Source organism: Tachyglossus aculeatus, chromosome 4 (assembly GCF_015852505.1).
Source record: "Tachyglossus aculeatus isolate mTacAcu1 chromosome 4, mTacAcu1.pri, whole genome shotgun sequence".
Lineage (NCBI taxonomy): Eukaryota > Metazoa > Chordata > Mammalia > Monotremata > Tachyglossidae > Tachyglossus > Tachyglossus aculeatus.
The window spans coordinates 47082477-47099165 of record NC_052069.1 but is presented as its reverse complement, the minus strand read 5'-3'; the positions used below and the strand labels follow the sequence as shown (position 1 = coordinate 47099165).

The 16689-nt window shown below is 43.7% G+C and overlaps 1 protein-coding gene across 4 annotated transcripts in view; it reads left to right on the top strand.

Annotated features, from left to right (window-relative positions):
- The window catches only part of EVI5 (ecotropic viral integration site 5), a 307843-nt gene that overhangs the window by 49041 nt on the left and 242113 nt on the right, over positions 1–16689 (top strand). For 2 of the 4 annotated variants that reach the window (XM_038745027.1, XM_038745026.1), the window contains exon 1: positions 6416–6434. The exons of the other annotated variants lie outside the window; for them this stretch is intronic. The gene's annotated coding sequence lies outside the window, so the exon portion shown is untranslated. Of the gene's footprint in view, positions 1–6415; positions 6435–16689 lie in introns of those variants that run through there. 4 annotated transcript variants of the gene reach the window in all.

Below are 16689 nucleotides of genomic sequence, written 5' to 3'. Positions count from 1 at the left end.
ATGACAAATTGATTTTTTGTTATTTTTTTTCTGGAAAAATCCCGTGCAAAAAAATAGGCATACCTTGCAGAGACTTGGCCAAAGAAACCTGGAAATATTCTCCAAGGTTACTGAAAGAAGAGCTCCCCTGGGATTCCCTAGTGCAGCTACGGTTGAAAAACAGTAGCTGTCCTCTCTCTACCTGAAGTGCACACAGTAAGCGCTCAATAAATACGATTGATTGAATGAGAGCCTTGCTGTGGAGCATCGGGGGGAATCTCAGTCCGTACACTAACGCAACCTGGAGAATACCCTGCCCTCTCCCCTCTCCGGCCTTGGCCCTCGCTGCACCCCTTAATAATAATAATCAGGATAATAATAATAAGCAACAATTGTGGTATTTAAGTGCTTACTATGTGCTAGGCACTGTTTGAGAAGCGGCGTGGCTTAATGGAAAGAGCATAGGCTTGGGAATCAGAGGTCCTGGGTTCTAATCCCAGTTCCGCCACGTGTAGACTTCTAGACTGTGAGCCCACTGTTGGGTAGGGACCGTCTCTATATGTTGCCAACTTGTGCTTCCCAAGCGCTTAGTACAGTGCTCTGCACCCAGTCAGCGCTCAATAAATACGATTGAATGAATGAATTGTAAGCTGTGTGACTTTGGGCAAGTCACTTCTCTGGGCCTCAGTCACCTCGTCTGTGAAATGGGGATTAAGACTGTGAGCCCCACCTGGGACAACCTGATAACCTTGTATCTCCCCCAGTGCTTAGAGCAGTGCTTGGCACATAGTAAGGGCATAACAAATACCATGATTATTATTGCTATTTTAAGTGTTGGGGTACCATCATCATCATCATCAATCGTATTTATTGAGCACTTACTATGTGCAGAGCACTGTACTAAGCGCTTGGGAAGTACAAATTGGCAACATATAGAGACAGTCCCTACCCAACAGTGGGCTCCCAGTCTAAAAGGGGGAGACAGAGAACAAAACCAAACATACTAACAAAATAAAATAAATAGGATAGATATGTACAAGCAAAATAAATAAATACATAGAGTAATAGATATGTACAAACATATATACATATATACAGGTGCTGTGGGGAAGGGAAGGAGGTAAGATGGGGGGATGGAGAGGGGGACGAGGGGGAGAGGAAGGGGTAGGTATTAACTAGTCCCTGCCCCACATAGGAGTTACAGTCTTAACTCCCATTTTACAGATGAGGGAACTGAGGTCCAGAGAAGTTAAGTGACTCGCCCAAGGTCACCCAGGGATGAGCAGGAGCAGGGATTAGAACCCAGGTCCTTCCGACTCCCGGGTTCATTGCTCTATCCACTAGGCCACGAGACTGTGCAGCTGGGGCTGTATTCCCAAATCAAGAGTCTTGTTGTGGAAGCAGCTCTTCACTCTCTAACAATCAATCGGTGGTATTTATTGGGGGCTCACTATGCGCAGAGCCCTGTACTAAGCGCTTAGTAGAGTCCAGTACAACAGAAATAGCAGACACGTTCCCTGCCCGTAAAGAGCATACAGTCTAGTTCTACACCCGTCTAGGGTGTAGAGGTCCTAGAAATTGAGACATTCTTCAGCCACCCCAGAAATCTTGAAGAATCTGTCACTAACTACAGTTATTTTTTCCAGAAGGATGGTATGGCAAACTGAGCAACCAACCAGTGATTTATTAAACACTTACTGTGTATAGAGCACTGTAGCGCTCAATAAATACGATTGAATGAATGAATGAATGAATGTACCAAGCACCTGGGAGAGTACAATGGAACAGAAGTAGCAGACACGTTCCCTACCCATAAAGACGGCCACTGCTGCCGTATTGAAAAAGAAAGAGGATTTAATTCATCGTTGTTTTACAAGGGACTGCATCTGACCTGACAAATTTATATCTTCCCCAGCGCTTAGTACAGTGCTTGGCACATAGTAAGGGCTTAACAAGTATCATAGTAATTGGGTCTCTCAAGGGCTCTTTTTCTCTTCGAATCTCCTCCTCTCCCGTGGATTCCTCTTGTAAGGAAAGATGATTTTCTCTGAAAAGTTTGGCTTTGACATTTCGCCGAGTTGTACCTACCTCCTGTCTCAAGCTTTCTCCCAGCTGTTCATCCCAATCCTTTTCCCGATTGGCAGTAAAACAATAATTCCCCCAATGTTTTGGCACTTGTGTGGTATTTTCAATAGTTCTAGAACACTGGCTACGTACTGTGATGGATGCCATTTGCAGGGAGGAATAGCAATAAGGAAAACACTGCAGGGATTGAGAAGTGGGAGAAGCACGGGTTTTAGATAAAGCTTATGGTGTTCGCAGAAGGAGCACGTTGAAATGTCTTTTAAGATGTATCCGTTGTTAAATCACACTTCAGTCCACTGGGAAACTCCAGTGTAGTAAGTTATGGGTATTGACGGGTCTTTGAGGATCTGTTTTATAGGTGGGCCGCAATAGAAAACGTGCAATCAAATCAACTGCCTTTGAATGCCTACTGAGTACTAATCCTTGGGAGAATTCAGCTGCGTACGAAATAAGGTTTTGCCCTCAAACAGTTTACAGTCTAAAGGGAGACGGACAAACCCAAGCCAGTTCCAGGCAGTCATCTTTTAGCTGTTGAAGTTTCTGAGATAACGTTAATAGAACATGAAAAACAGGCTAGCGTTAAGAGCAAAAACTTTAAATGGTTGCCCATTGAGCTCCCATCAACGGAAGCCCTCTTGACCGTTGACTTTAAGGCACTTAATCATTTCTCTTCTCTCCTTACACCTACACTCCGTTCCTCCCAAGTTAACCTTACTGCAGTACAGTGTAGTGGATAGAGCCTGGACTTGGGAGCCAGAAGGTCATGGGTTCTAATCTCAGCTCTGCCACGTGTCTGCTGTGTGACCTTGGACAAATCACTTCGCTTCTCTTGGCCTCGGTTACCCCATCTGTAAAATGGGGCTTGAGATAGTGGGACAGGGACCGTGTCCAGCCTGATTTGCTTGTATCCACCCCAACGCTTGGTGCGGTGCCGGACACATAGTAAGCACTTAACAAATACCATAATTATTATTATTATTACTCACTGTTGCCTGGAACAGTCTCCCTCTTTCAAATATTTTCTCATTTCAGACTCCTCTCGAAAGCCCACCTCCAACCAATGGGATAGTGGGTGGCAAGCAAGTTGTGCAGTGGAGAGGGTGGTGATGAAAATGTGAAACTGTGGATCGTAGGAGGGACATGAGAGTTTGCGTTGGGCACGGAGTCCAGTGGGCGAAGAAAACTTGAGCAAGGTGTGGGTGGCTGACAGGCTAGAAAGTTGTGCTTTGGCTTTTGGGAGCTGGGGATGTTGGAACTTCATCATCATCAATTGTAGTTATTGAGCGCTTACTATGTGCAGAGCACATGGGTCTCATAGTCTTCATCATCATCATCATCAATCGTATTTATTGAGCGCTTACTGTGTGCAGAGCACTGTACTAAGTGCTTGGGAAGTACAAGTTGGCAACTGTAGAGACAGTCCCTACCCAACAGTGGGCTCACAGTCTAAAAACTTGTACAGGGATGTGTCGTGAGATCCAGGATGTGCCCAAGTTGGTGTGCGGGTTGAGGTGGGGGGAGGAGGAGGTCAACCGGGTTGGGAATTGGGCAGCTGGAAGGTAGTTGGGACCATTGAGGTCCCTGGGGGCCAGTGTTGGAGGAAGGAGAGAGAGGCGTTGAAGTCACTCAAAGCGTAGGAGGAATTAGAGGGTGCAGGGGGTGATGGCAGTTGTAGTTATTCAGTTGTATTTATTGAGCATGTAATGTGGGCAGAGCACTGCACTAGGCACTTGGAAGAGTACAATATAACAATAGATGGACGTATTCCCTGCCCACAGGGATAGAGGTAGTGTAGAATTCGAGGGACGGTGGGGAAAATAATAATAATACCGATAGTAATAATAATAATAATGATAGCATTTATTAAGCACTTACTGTGTGCAAAGCACTGTTCTAAGCGCCGGGGAGGTTACAAGGTGATCAGGTTGTCCCATGGGGGGGCTCACAGTCTTCACCTCCATTTTACAGATGGTTAAATTATTTTAAATTATGGTATTTAAGGCTTACTGTGCAGCAGGCACTGTACTAAGCATCCATTTTACAGATGGTTAAATTACTTTAAATTATGGTATTTAAGGCTTACTGTGCAGCAGGCACCGTACTAAGCGCTGAAGTGGTTACATGCGAATTGTGTGATGGTGCCGAAACAGCTCTGGAGAGTAAAAAAAAAAAATAGATCGGTTCTCTCCCCAGCGTGGCCCAAATGGGAGAGAGCAGCAAGGATAATAATAATAATAGTAATAATGGTGGTATTTAAGTCCTTACTATGCGCCAGGAACTGTTCTAAGTGCTGGAGTTGATACAAGATAATAGGGTTGGACACAATCCCTGTCCCTCATAGGGCTCACAGTTTTCACCCGCATTTTGCAGATGAGGTAACTGAGGCGCAGAGAGGTGAAGTGACTTGCCCAGGATCACACAGCGGGCAAGTGGCAGAGCTGGGACAAGGACCCAGGTCCTTCCAGCTCCCAGGTCCGTGCTCTATCCGTTAGGCCATGCTGCAAATGATAATATCATGTCCTATTTATTTATCTATTTTACTTGTACATATCCATTCTATTTATTTGATTTTGTTAGTATGTTTGGTTTTGTTCTCTGTCTCCCCCTTTTAGACTGTGAGCCCACTGTTGGGTAGGGACTGTCTCTATATGTTGCCAACTTGGACTTCCCAAGCGCTTAGTACAGTGCTCTGCACACAGTAAGCACTCAATAAATACGATTGATGGTGATGATGATGATGTCCTAGATCATCCGGGTTTTAGGGATTACAGGAAGGGAGTGGGATAGGAAAAGGTGAAGGATATAGGGGAATTTGCTCATGGCAGGTCATGTCTATATTTTTTTTCCTGTGGTTTTTAAATGCCCAGCACTGTACCTAGCACTGGGGTAGATACAAGATAATTGGGTTGGACAGTCTCTGTACCAATCAATCAATCAATCAATCGTATTTATTGAGTGCTTACTGTGTGCAGAGCACTGTACTAAGCGCTTGGGAAGTACAAGTTGGCAACATATAGAGACAGTCCCTACCCAACAGTGGGCTCACACTGCTTCTCTACCACATAGAGAAGCAGTGTGGCTCAGTGGAAAGAGCCCGGGCTTTTGAGTCAGAGGTCATGGGTTCGAATCCCGGCTCCGCCAATTGCCAGCTGTGTGACTTTGGGCAAGTCACTTCACTTCTCTGGGCCTCAGTTCCCTCATCTGTAAAATGGGGATTAATCAATCAATCAATCAATCAATCAATCGTATTTATTGAGCGCTTACTATGTGCAGAGCACTGTACTAAGCGCTTGGGAAGTACAAATTGGCAACACATAGAGACAGTCCCTACCCAACAGTGGGCTCACAGTCTAAAAGGGGGATTAAGATTAAGACTGTGAGCCCCCCGTGAGACAACCAGATCACTTTGTAACCTCCCCAGCGCTTAGAACAGTGCTTTGCATGTAGTAAGCGCTTAACAAATACCATCATCATTATTATTATTATTATTAATCCCATTTTACTGGCACAATGTCACATAGCGGACAGGAGGGCTCAGGGGGTAGAAATGGTTTAGATAGGAGGGAGGTGTCGGGCATTGTTGGGGATGGTTGGTTTGTGGATGATCTGGAACCGTTTTTCAGTCAGCAGAATGCCCTGAACTGGTCCTGAACTGAACCCTGAAGAAAACCGTGATTGCGTACCAACCTGTTGCAAGGAAAACAGATGCATGACCCGAAAATTGGCCCCTTAGAATTGAATCCCGCAACCTCGGCAGTACCCGACCCCCGGCCCATGTCATCCCCCGGGCCTGGAATGGCCTCCCTCTGCCCATCCGCCAAGCTAGCTCTCTTCCTCCCTTCAAGGCCCTGCTGAGGGCTCACCTCCTCCAGGAGGCCTTCCCAGACTGAGCCTCTTCCTTCCTCTCCCCCTCGTCCCCCTCTCCATCCCCCCATCTTACCTCCTTCCCTTCCCCACAGCACCTGCACATATTACTCTATTTATTTATTTATTTTACTTGTACGTATCTATTCTATTTATTTTATTTTGTTAGTATGTTTGGTTTTGTTCTCTGTCTCCCCCTTTTAGACTGTGAGCCCACTGTTGGGTAGGGACTGTCTCTATATGTTGCCAATTTGTACTTTCCAAGCGCTTAGTACAGTGCTCTGCTCATAGTAAGCGCTCAGTAAATACAATTGATGATGATGATGCACACATTGACAAAAGTAGAAAACGGAATTGAGTCAGCATGGCCCTAGGGAGGTGGACATTGTGCGGTCATAATAGGGTCTCAGACCTTCGTACCGAGTGGAAGATTTAAAAAGCTGTAATGGTGTTGCGGTTGTGAGGTGTGGACCTCCTTCAGGTCATTCTCAGCATCAAGTAGCAAGGTAGGATTATTGATAATGAAGTCTTGGAATACAGCTCACCAGGATTGAGGCAATGCTCAATCAATCAATCAATCAGTTGTATTTATTGAGCGCTTACCGTGTGCAGAGCACTGTAGTAAGCGCTTGGGAAGTACAAGTTAGCAACATATAGAGACAGTCCCTACCCAACAGTGGGCTCACAGTCTAAAAGCGACACAGCTCATATTATGGAAAGCTAACAAGCAGGTGCTTAAGTATTTGAGTACAAATGTGTCCCAGGAAGCTGTGAATGCATTTGTGCAAAGGTAGTAGTTGGGAATAATAATAATAATGGTAATTGTAAAGCGCTTACTGTATGCTAAGCACTGTTCTACGTGCTGGGATAGATAGAAGGTAATCAGGTTGTCCCATGTGGGGTTTACAGTCTTAATCCCCATTTTACAGATGAGGTCACTGAGCCACAGAGAATAATAATTATAATAGTATTTGTTAAGTGCTTACTATGTGTCAGGCACTGTACTAAGCACTGGGGTGGGTACAAGCAAATTGGGTTGGTCCCTATCCCACATGGGGCTCTCAGTCTCAATTCCCCTTTTACAGATGAGGTAACTGTGGCACAGAGAAGTGAAGTGACTTGCCTAAGGTCACACAGCAGACAAGCAGCACAGACAGGATTAGACTCCCAGGCCCAAGCTCTATCCTCTATGCCATGCTGCTTCTAACATTAATAATTATGGTATTTGTTAATTGCTTGCTATCTGCCACACTCTGTACTAGAGTACAGAGGATTGCCCAGGGTCAATCAATCAATCGTATTTATTGAGCGCTTACTGTGTGCAGAGCACTGTACTAAGCGCTTGGGAAGTACAAGTTGGCAACATATAGAGACAGTCCCTACCCAACGCTGGGCTCACAGTCTAGAAGACACACAGCAGACAGGTGGCCGAGCCGGGATTAGAACCCACATCTTCTGACTCTCAAGACTCTCCCCCTCGTCCCCCTCTCCATCCCCCCCATCTTACCTCCTTCCCTTCCCCACAGCACCTGTATATATGGATATATGTTTGTACATATTTTTTTTACTCTATTTTATTTGTACATATCTATTCTATTTATTTTATTTTGTTAGTATGTTTGGTTTTGTTCTCTGTCTCCCCCTTTTAGACTGTGAGCCCACTGTTGGGTAGGGACTGCCAATTTGTACTTCCCAAGCGCTTAGTACAGTGCTCTGCACATAGTAAGCGCTCAATAAATACGATTGATGATGATGATGATGATGATGTGAGCCCGTTGAGGGCAGGGATTATCTCTCTCTCTTGCTGAATTGTACCTTCCAAGTGCTCAGTACTGTGCGTTGCACACAATAAGCGCTCAATAAATATGAATGAATGAATGTGGGATTTCAGGAGGGATGGGAAGAGCTATAGTCTGGTGGGTTGAATGTGGAGGAAGTTCCAGGCAGGAGGAAGGGGGTGAATTAAAGTTTCCCCATCCACCTCTGCATAAAACAGAAACTATGTACTCAATCAATCAATCAATCGTATTTATTGAGCGCTTACTGTGTGCAGAGCACTGTACTAAGCGCTTGGGAAGTACAAGTCGGCAACACACAGAGACGGTCCCTACCCAACAGCGGGCTCACAGTCTAGAAGGGGGAGACAGAGAACAAAACCAAACCTACTAACAAAATAAAATAAATAGAATAGATATGTACAAGTAAGATAAATGAATAAATAAATAAATAGAGTAATAAATATGTACAAACATATATACATATATACAGGTGCTGTGGGGAAGGGAAGGAGGTAAGATGGGGGGGACGGAGAGGGGGACGAGGGGGAGAGGAAGGAAGGGGCTTAGTCTGGAAAGGGTATCAGTTTTAAAGCCCTAAGTCAGCTTGCCACCTCCTAACGCACCCTACTACATAGTGGCTTGATCACTATGCCCCGATTTCGTCTATCTCACCTCCGACCTCTTTCATTCATTCATTCATTCATCCAATCATATTTATTGAGCGCTTACTGTGTGCAGAGCACTGTACTAAGCGCTTGGGAAGTACAAGTCAGCAACCTATAGAGACGGTCCCTGCCCAATAACGGGCTCACAGTCTAGAAGGGGGAGACAGACAACAAAACGAAACATGTAGACAGGTGTCAAAATCGTCAGAACAAATTGAATTAAAGCTCTGTGCGCATCAATAACAAAATAAATAGAATAGTAAATATGTACAAGTAAAATAGAGTAATAAATCTGTACAAATATATATAAGTGCTGTGAGGAGGGGAAGGAGGTAGGGCAGAGGGGGGGATGGGGAGGAGAGGAAAAAGGGGGCTCAGTGTGGGAAGGCCTCCTGGAGGAGGTGAGCTCTCAGTCGGGCTTTGAAGGGAGGAAGAGAGTGAGCTTGGCATGCCCTGCCTCGGCTCTAGCGTTGAAATCCCTCCCCCTTCAATCAATCAATCAATCAATCGCATTTATTGAGCGCTTACTGTGTGCAGAGCACTGGACTAAGCGCTTGGGAAGTCCAAGTTGGCAACATATAGAGACAGTCCCTACCCAACAGTGGGCTCACAGTCTGAAAGGGGGAGACAGAGAACAAAACCAAACTTACTAACAAAATAAAATGAATAGACTAGATATGTACAAGTAAAATAAATAAATAAATAACCGAATACCAACTCTCCCAACCTTTAAAGTCGCATAATAATAATTATGGTATCTGTTAGGCGCTTACTCTGTGCCAGACCCTGTACTAAGCGGTGGGGTGGGTACAAGATAATTGGGTTGGACACATCCCTGTCCCACACTGGGCTCTTAGTCTTAATCCCCATTTTACCCAGCACTTAGAACGGTGATTGACAAATAGTAAGCGCTTAACAAATACCATTGTTGTTATTATTATAGATGAGATAACTGAGGCACAGAGAAATAAAGTGACTTTTGCGAGGTCACAGAGCAGGCTCTCGTGGCGGAGCCAGGATTAGAACCCACATCCTTCTGATTCCTAGGCTCATGCTCAATGCACAAGGCCACGCTGTTCTTCCAAAAGGCCAGCCCCAAATAAACTCTCATTTCCTTTACTCCCTCTCCCTTTTGTGGTGTCTGAATCCTGAATGCTTTAAGCGTTTGATATTCACTCCACCCTCAGCCCCTTCAGCATTTCTACATGTTTTGTTTTGTTGTCCGTCTCCCCCTTCTAGATTGTGAGCCCGTGGTTGGGTAGGGACCGTCTCTATATGTTGCCGACTTCTACTTCCCAAGCGCTTAGTACAGTGCTCTGCACACAGGAAGTGCTCAATAAATACGAATGAATGAATGACATTTATTTTATCACCTGTCTCCCCCTCTAGGCTTTGAACTCCTTGTGGATGGGGAAAGTGTCCACTGGCTCTGTTGTATTGAACTTTCCTGAGTGCTTAGTACAGTGCTCTAGGATAATAATGGTATTTAAGGGCTTACTATGTGCCAGACACTGTTCTAAGTGCTTGGGATTGATACAAATAGGGTTGGACACAGTCCTTGTCCTACTTGGGGCTCATAGTCTTCATCCCCATTTGACAGATGAGAGTGCTCTGCAAACAGTAAGCACTCAATAAATACGATTGAATGAATGAACAGAAATGTTAAGTGACTTCCCCGGGGTCACACAGCAAACGAGTGGCGGAGCTGCGATTAGAACCCGGGTCTTTCCGACTCCTAGGCCTGTGCTGTATCCACTAGGCCATATTGCTTAAATACTCAATAAATGCCATTTACTGATTGATAATAATAATAATAATGGCACTTGTTAAGCGCTTACTATGTGCAAAGCACTGTTCCAAGCGCTGGGGAGGTTACAAGGTGATGAGGTTGTCTCCCGGGGGGCTCACAGTCAATCCCCATTTTCCAGATGAGGGAACTGAGGCCCAGAGAAGTGAAGTGACTTGCCCACAGTCACACAGCTGACAGCTGGCAGAGCCGGGATTTGAACCCATGACCGCCGACTCCAAAGCCCGCTGAGCCACGCCGCTTCTCTGAGCCACGACCACTTGTACTTCCCAAGCGCTTAGTCCAGTGCTCTGCCCACAGTAAGCGCTCCATAAATACGATCGATTGATCGACTTTGGAGAGTAGAGAAGCAGGAGGGAAAAATGAAAAGTGAGTTCTGGCGTAGAGTGGGCAAAGAGAGTGGATAAGCGAGAGGGAGAGCCCAGATTGAGTGCCTTAAGGATGGAAGGCAGGATTTTCTGCTTGATGATTGCCTTGTCGCCTGGAAAGGGATAGAGATCCGGGGCGGTTTCTGAGGAGAGGAGAGGTGTTTGTGGAATAATATTTTCTCGAGCTCTCACTGGCTGCAACGCGCTGAACTTGGGAGAGTGCAACGGAAAAGTGACACCTTCCCTCCCCAAAAAGACCTTTTACCCTAATGGGAGAGCGAGTGTACGCAGAGTGACTTTTTAGAAAAATCAGCAGAATAAACTATAGACCGGAGAGGAGAGTGGAGGCAGGAAAACCAGTTAGAAGGGTGATTCGCTCAATCATCATCATCATCAATCGTAGGGCTTACTGTGTGCAGAGCACTGTACTAAGCGCTTGGGAAGTACAAATTGGCAACGTATAGAGACGGTCCCTACCCAACAGTGGGCTCACAGTCTAAAAGGGGGAGACGGTCAAGCCAGGATATGTTGAGAGCTGGGACCGGCAGCCCAGGCCTGTTGAGGGGTGGGTTCCGTCCATGTTCTGGAGAAAAAACTGACTGGATTTCGTGATGGTCTGGAGGGGAGAGTTTAAAGACAGCAAGTGTGTGGATTTATTGCTCAAGGACAACAGGTGTAATGTTGGCTGTGAAAGGAAATCCCTCCCCCTTCATATAATAATCATCATCATCATCAATCGTATTTATTGAGCGCTTACTATGTGCAGAGCGCTGTGCTAAGCGCTTGGGAAGCACAAGTTGGCAACATATAGAGACAGTCCCTACCCAACAGTGGGCTCACAGTCTAAAAAGGGGGAGACAGAGAACAAAACCAAACATGCTAACAAAATAAAATAAATAGAATAGATATGTACAAGCAGAATAAATAAGTAAATAGAGTAATAAATATGTACAAACATATATATATATATATATATACAGGTGCTGTGGGGAAGGGAAGGAGGTAAGATAATCAATCAATCGTATTTAGTGAGCGCTTACTGTGTGCAGAGCACTGTACTAAGCGCTTGGGAAGTCCAAGTTGGCAACATAGAGAGACAGTCCCTACCCAACAGTGGGCTCACAGTCTAGAACCTTTAACTTGTACTTGAACTTTTACTTGTACATATCTAGTCTATTTATTTTATTTTGTTAGTATGTTTGGTTTTGTTCTCTGTCTCCCCCTTTTAGACTGTGAGCCCACTGTTGGGTAGGGACCGACTCTATATGTTGCCAACTTGTACTTCCCAAGCGCTTCGTACAGTGCTCTGCACACAGTAAGCGCTCAATAAATACAATTGATGATGATGATGATGTTTAAAGTCACATAACAATAATAATTATGGAATTATTATTATTATTAATAACAATAATTACCATAATAATAATTATGGTATTATTATGGTGGACAAGTGAATTTGAGAGGTTTTTTTGACATAATGAACTTCAGGTGCAGGTGTGACTACCAAATTGGGCTAGGGGGGATCATGAAGTGAGTTTAAAGCAGGAAGCAGGAAAGCCTAGTGAAAAAATGTGGTGTGGGAGAGGAATGCTAGAAGGCAACTGAAGTCTGAATTTCAACAATGAAGATAATGGTAATAATAATAATTGTGGTATTTGTTAAGCGCTGACCAGGTGCCAGGCATTGTACTAAGCACTGGAGTGGTTACCAGCAAGTTGGGTTGGACACAGTCCCTGTCATTCATTCATTCATTACTGATGAATAATAATAATAATAATAATAATAGTGGCATTTGTTAAGCGCTTACTATGTGCCAAGCACTGTTCTAAGCGCTGGGGAGGATACAAGAATAATATAATAATAATAATATGCTGGGGGACACAATCCGTGTCCCACATGGGTCTCATAGTCTTCAGTCAGTCGTATTTATTGAGTGCTTACTGTGTACAGAGCCCTGTACCAAGTGCTTGGAAAGTACAGTTCGGCAATAAAGAGAGACAATCCCTGCCCACACCGGGCTTACGGTCTAGAAGTGGGGAGACAGCCATAAAAAAAAATAAACAGGCATCAATATCCCACATGGGGTTCACAGTCTCAATCCCCATTTTACAGATGGGATAACTAAAACTATCACTCTATTACTCTATTTATTTATTTATTTATTTATTTATTTTACTTGTACATATCTATTCTATTTATTTTATTTTGTTAGCATGTTTGGTTTTGTCTCCCCCTTTTAGACTGTGAGCCCACGGTTGGGTAGGGACTGTCTCTATATGTTGCCAATTTGTACTTCCCAAGCGCTTAGTACAGTGCTCTGCACACAGTAAGCGCTCAATAAATACGATTGATGATGATGATAACTGGGGCACAGAGAAGCGGCTTAGTACAGTGCTCTGCACACAGTAAGCGCTCAATAAATACGATTGGATGAATGAATGAATGAAAGACCAGACCATTATAATCTCCTCTGCCGCCCGCCTTCTATCTCTCCTTGACGCTTGATGTATATATGTATATATGTTTGTACGTATTTATTACTCTATTTTATTTGTACATATTTATTCTATTTATTTTATTTTGTTCATATGTTTTGTTTTGTTCTCTGTCTCTCCCTTCTAGACTGTGAGCCCACTGTTGGGTAGGGACCGTCTCTATATGTTGCCAACTTGGACTTCCCAAGCGCTTAGTACAGTGCTCTGCACACAGTAAGCGCTCAATAAATATGATTGAATGAATGAATGTATATATGTTTGTACGTATTTATTACTCTATTTTATTTGTACATATTTATTCTATTTATTTTATTTTGTTAATATGTTTCTTTTTGTTCTCTGTCTTCCCCTTCTAGACTGTGAGCCCACTGTTGGGTAGGGACCGTCTCTGTATGTTGCCCAAGCGCTTAGTACAGTGCTTTGCACACAGTAAGCACTCAATAAATACGATTGAATGAATGAATGAACTTGCCCAAGGTCGCACAGCAGACAAGTGGTGGAGTCAGGATTAGAACCCATGACCTTCTCACTCCCAGGCCTGTGCCCTAACCACTGTGCCATGCGGCTTCCCATAGGAGTGTAAGCTCATTGTGGGCAGGGAATGTGTGTCTGTTATATTGTGTTTTACTCTCCCAAGTGTTTAGTACAGTGTTCTGCACACAGTAAGCACTCAATAAATGTGATTGAGTGAGCTGCTATTCTTCATGAGCCGAGTATGGCAAATGGCAAGCACTTCAACACTGTGAGCCCACTGTTGGGTAGGGACTGTCTCTATATGTTGCCAACTTGTACTTTCCCAAGCGCTTAGTACAGTGCCCTGCACACAGTAAATGCTCAATAAATGCGATTGAATGAATGAATCAAAGAGAATCATTACAGACCTGGGTTCTAATCCCAACCCCGCCAAACGTTTGCCGGGTGACCTCGGGCAAATCGCTTCTCTGGGCCTTAGTTTTATCATCTGTAAAATGAAGCCATCATTATTTTTATTATTATTACTAGATTCCCAGATCCATGCTCTATCCACTAAGCCGTGCTGCCCATCCCCCCCCCCCCCCCGCCCTACCTCCTTCCCCTCCCCACGGCACTTGTAAATATTTGTACAGTTTTATTACTCTATTTATTTATTTATTTACTCTATTTATTTATTACTCTATTTATTTATTTACTCTATTTATTTATTACTCTATTACTCTATTTATTTATTACTCTATTTATTTATTTATTTTACTTGTACATATCTATCCTATTTATTTTATTTTGTTAGTATGTTTGGTTTTGTTCTCTGTCTCCCCCTTTTAGACTGTGAGCCCACTGTTGGGTAGGGACTGTCTCTATATGTTGCCAATTTGTACTTCCCAAGCGCTTAGTACAGTGCTCTGCACATAGTAAGCGCTCAATAAATACGATTGATGATGATTACATGCACACTAGGTGGAATGAGTGCGGTTCGCATGTTTTCAGCAATGTATATGGTTAGGGCACGTTTGATTTGTGTGTTTTTGATTATCATACTTGTTAATGAAAGAATTTTAGACTGTGAGCCCACTCTTTTAGACTGTGAGCCCACTGTTGGGTAGGGACCGTCTCTATATGTTGCCAACTTGTACTTCCCAAGCGCTTAGTACAGTGCTCCGCACACAGTAAGCGCTCAATAAATACAATTGATTGATTAATGAAAGGACACACAAACGCTGTAGTGCTGTTTTGTCTTCTGCAAAAGGACAGGTTTTTTTTAATCGTATTTGTTAAGCACTTACTATATGCCAGGCACTGTTCCAAGTGCTGGGAGAAATACAAGGTAATAAAGTTGGACACAATCCATGTCCCTCATGGGGCTCACAGTCTTCATCCCCATTTTACAGAAGAAGTAACTGAGACACAGAGAAGTCAAGGGACTTGTCCAAGGTCACACAGCAAGCAAGTGGCAGAGCTGGTATTGGAACCCAGGTCTGTGCAACTCAGTATGTTTATCTGCACAAATGAAATAGACCACTCGTCTGCTGTGTGACCTTGGGCAAGTCAGTTCACTTCTCTGGGCCTCGGTTACTTCATCTGTAAAATGGGGATTGAGACTGTGAGCCCCACGTGGGACAGGGACCGTTTCCAACCTGATTTTGTACAAATTTATTACTGTATTTTACTTGTACATATTTACTATTCTATTTATTTTGTTAATGATGTGCATCTAGCTTTACTTCTATTTATTCTGACGACTTGACACCCGTCCACATGTTTTGTTTTGTTGTCTGTCTCCCCCTTCTAGACTGTGAGCCTCTTGTTGGGTAGGGACCGTCTCTATACGTTGCCAGCTTGTACTTCCCAAGCGCTTACTACAGTGCTCTGCACACAGTAAGCGCTCAATAAATACGATTGAATGAATGAATGAATTTAGCTTCAGAGCCCTGTGAATTTGATAATTTGATCATTTTTAATTTGTTCTTTTAAGAGCCGGTGTTCTAAGTGGAACATTCTGATGGTTGGTGAATTTGATAATTTTTAATTTGTTAATTGGGTAGCAGATCTCTTTTAAGAGCTGGTGTTCTAAGTGGAACCTTCTGATGGTTGGCTTCACTTTCGAGGGACTGTGGAAATTCTTATTTTTTCATTCATTCATTCAACCGTATTTATTGAGCGCTTACTGTGTGCAGAGCACTGTACTAAGCGCTTGGAGAGTACAAGTTGGCAACATATAGAGACGGTCCCTACCCAACAATGGGCTCACAGTCTAAAAGGGGGAGACAGACAACAAAAGAAAACATGTAGACAGGTGTCAAAATCGTCAGAACAAATATAATTAAAGCTATATGCACATCATTAACAAAATAAATAGAATAGTAAATATGTACAAGTAAAATAAATGAAGTAATAAATCTTTACAAATATATATATACAAAGGCTGTGGGGAGGGGATGGAGGTAGGAGGAGAGGGAAAAGGGGGCTCAGTCTGGGAAGGCCTCTTGGAGGAGGTGAGCTCTCAGTAAATAATACCTGTTAAAGTTCAGTTTGCAGTAGTGTTTTTCTTGGGGAAAGGCTTGGGATTCTTATCCCATCTCTGCCAATTGCTTGCTAAGTGGCTTTAGGCAAGTCACCTAGCTCTGTGCCTCAGTTTCCTCAAGTGTAAAATGGAAATTAAATCCTACTCTCGCGTATTTAGACTGTGAGCCCCATGCAGGACCGGGACTGTGTCCGATCTAATTGACTTGTCTCTACCCCAGCTCTTAGATCAGCTTTTGGCACATACTAAACGCTTAACAAATACCATAAAAAGGGCTGGGGGAAGAGAAGCAGAGAGGTTTGGAGGCATGGACTTCCTTGATATCTTTAACTAACTAGCCAAGTATCTTATTGTGCAATGTAATAGTTGAGCTGACATCGACAGTCAAGCTATGAACCAACATTATTTTGGGTGACTGTGAGCCTGTTATTGGGTAGAGACTGTCTATCTGTTGCCAAATTGTACTTTCCAAGCACTTAGTACAGTGCTCTGCACACATAAATATAATTGAATGAATGAATAATACTCTTTCCATCTCAATGACTCAATCATATATTTGAGTATCTACTGTATTAGGCATTTGAGAAGTTACAGGGAAATGTTCTAGACATTCTCCTTTTCCCTAAGGAGCCTGAAATCGTAGAGGCAAG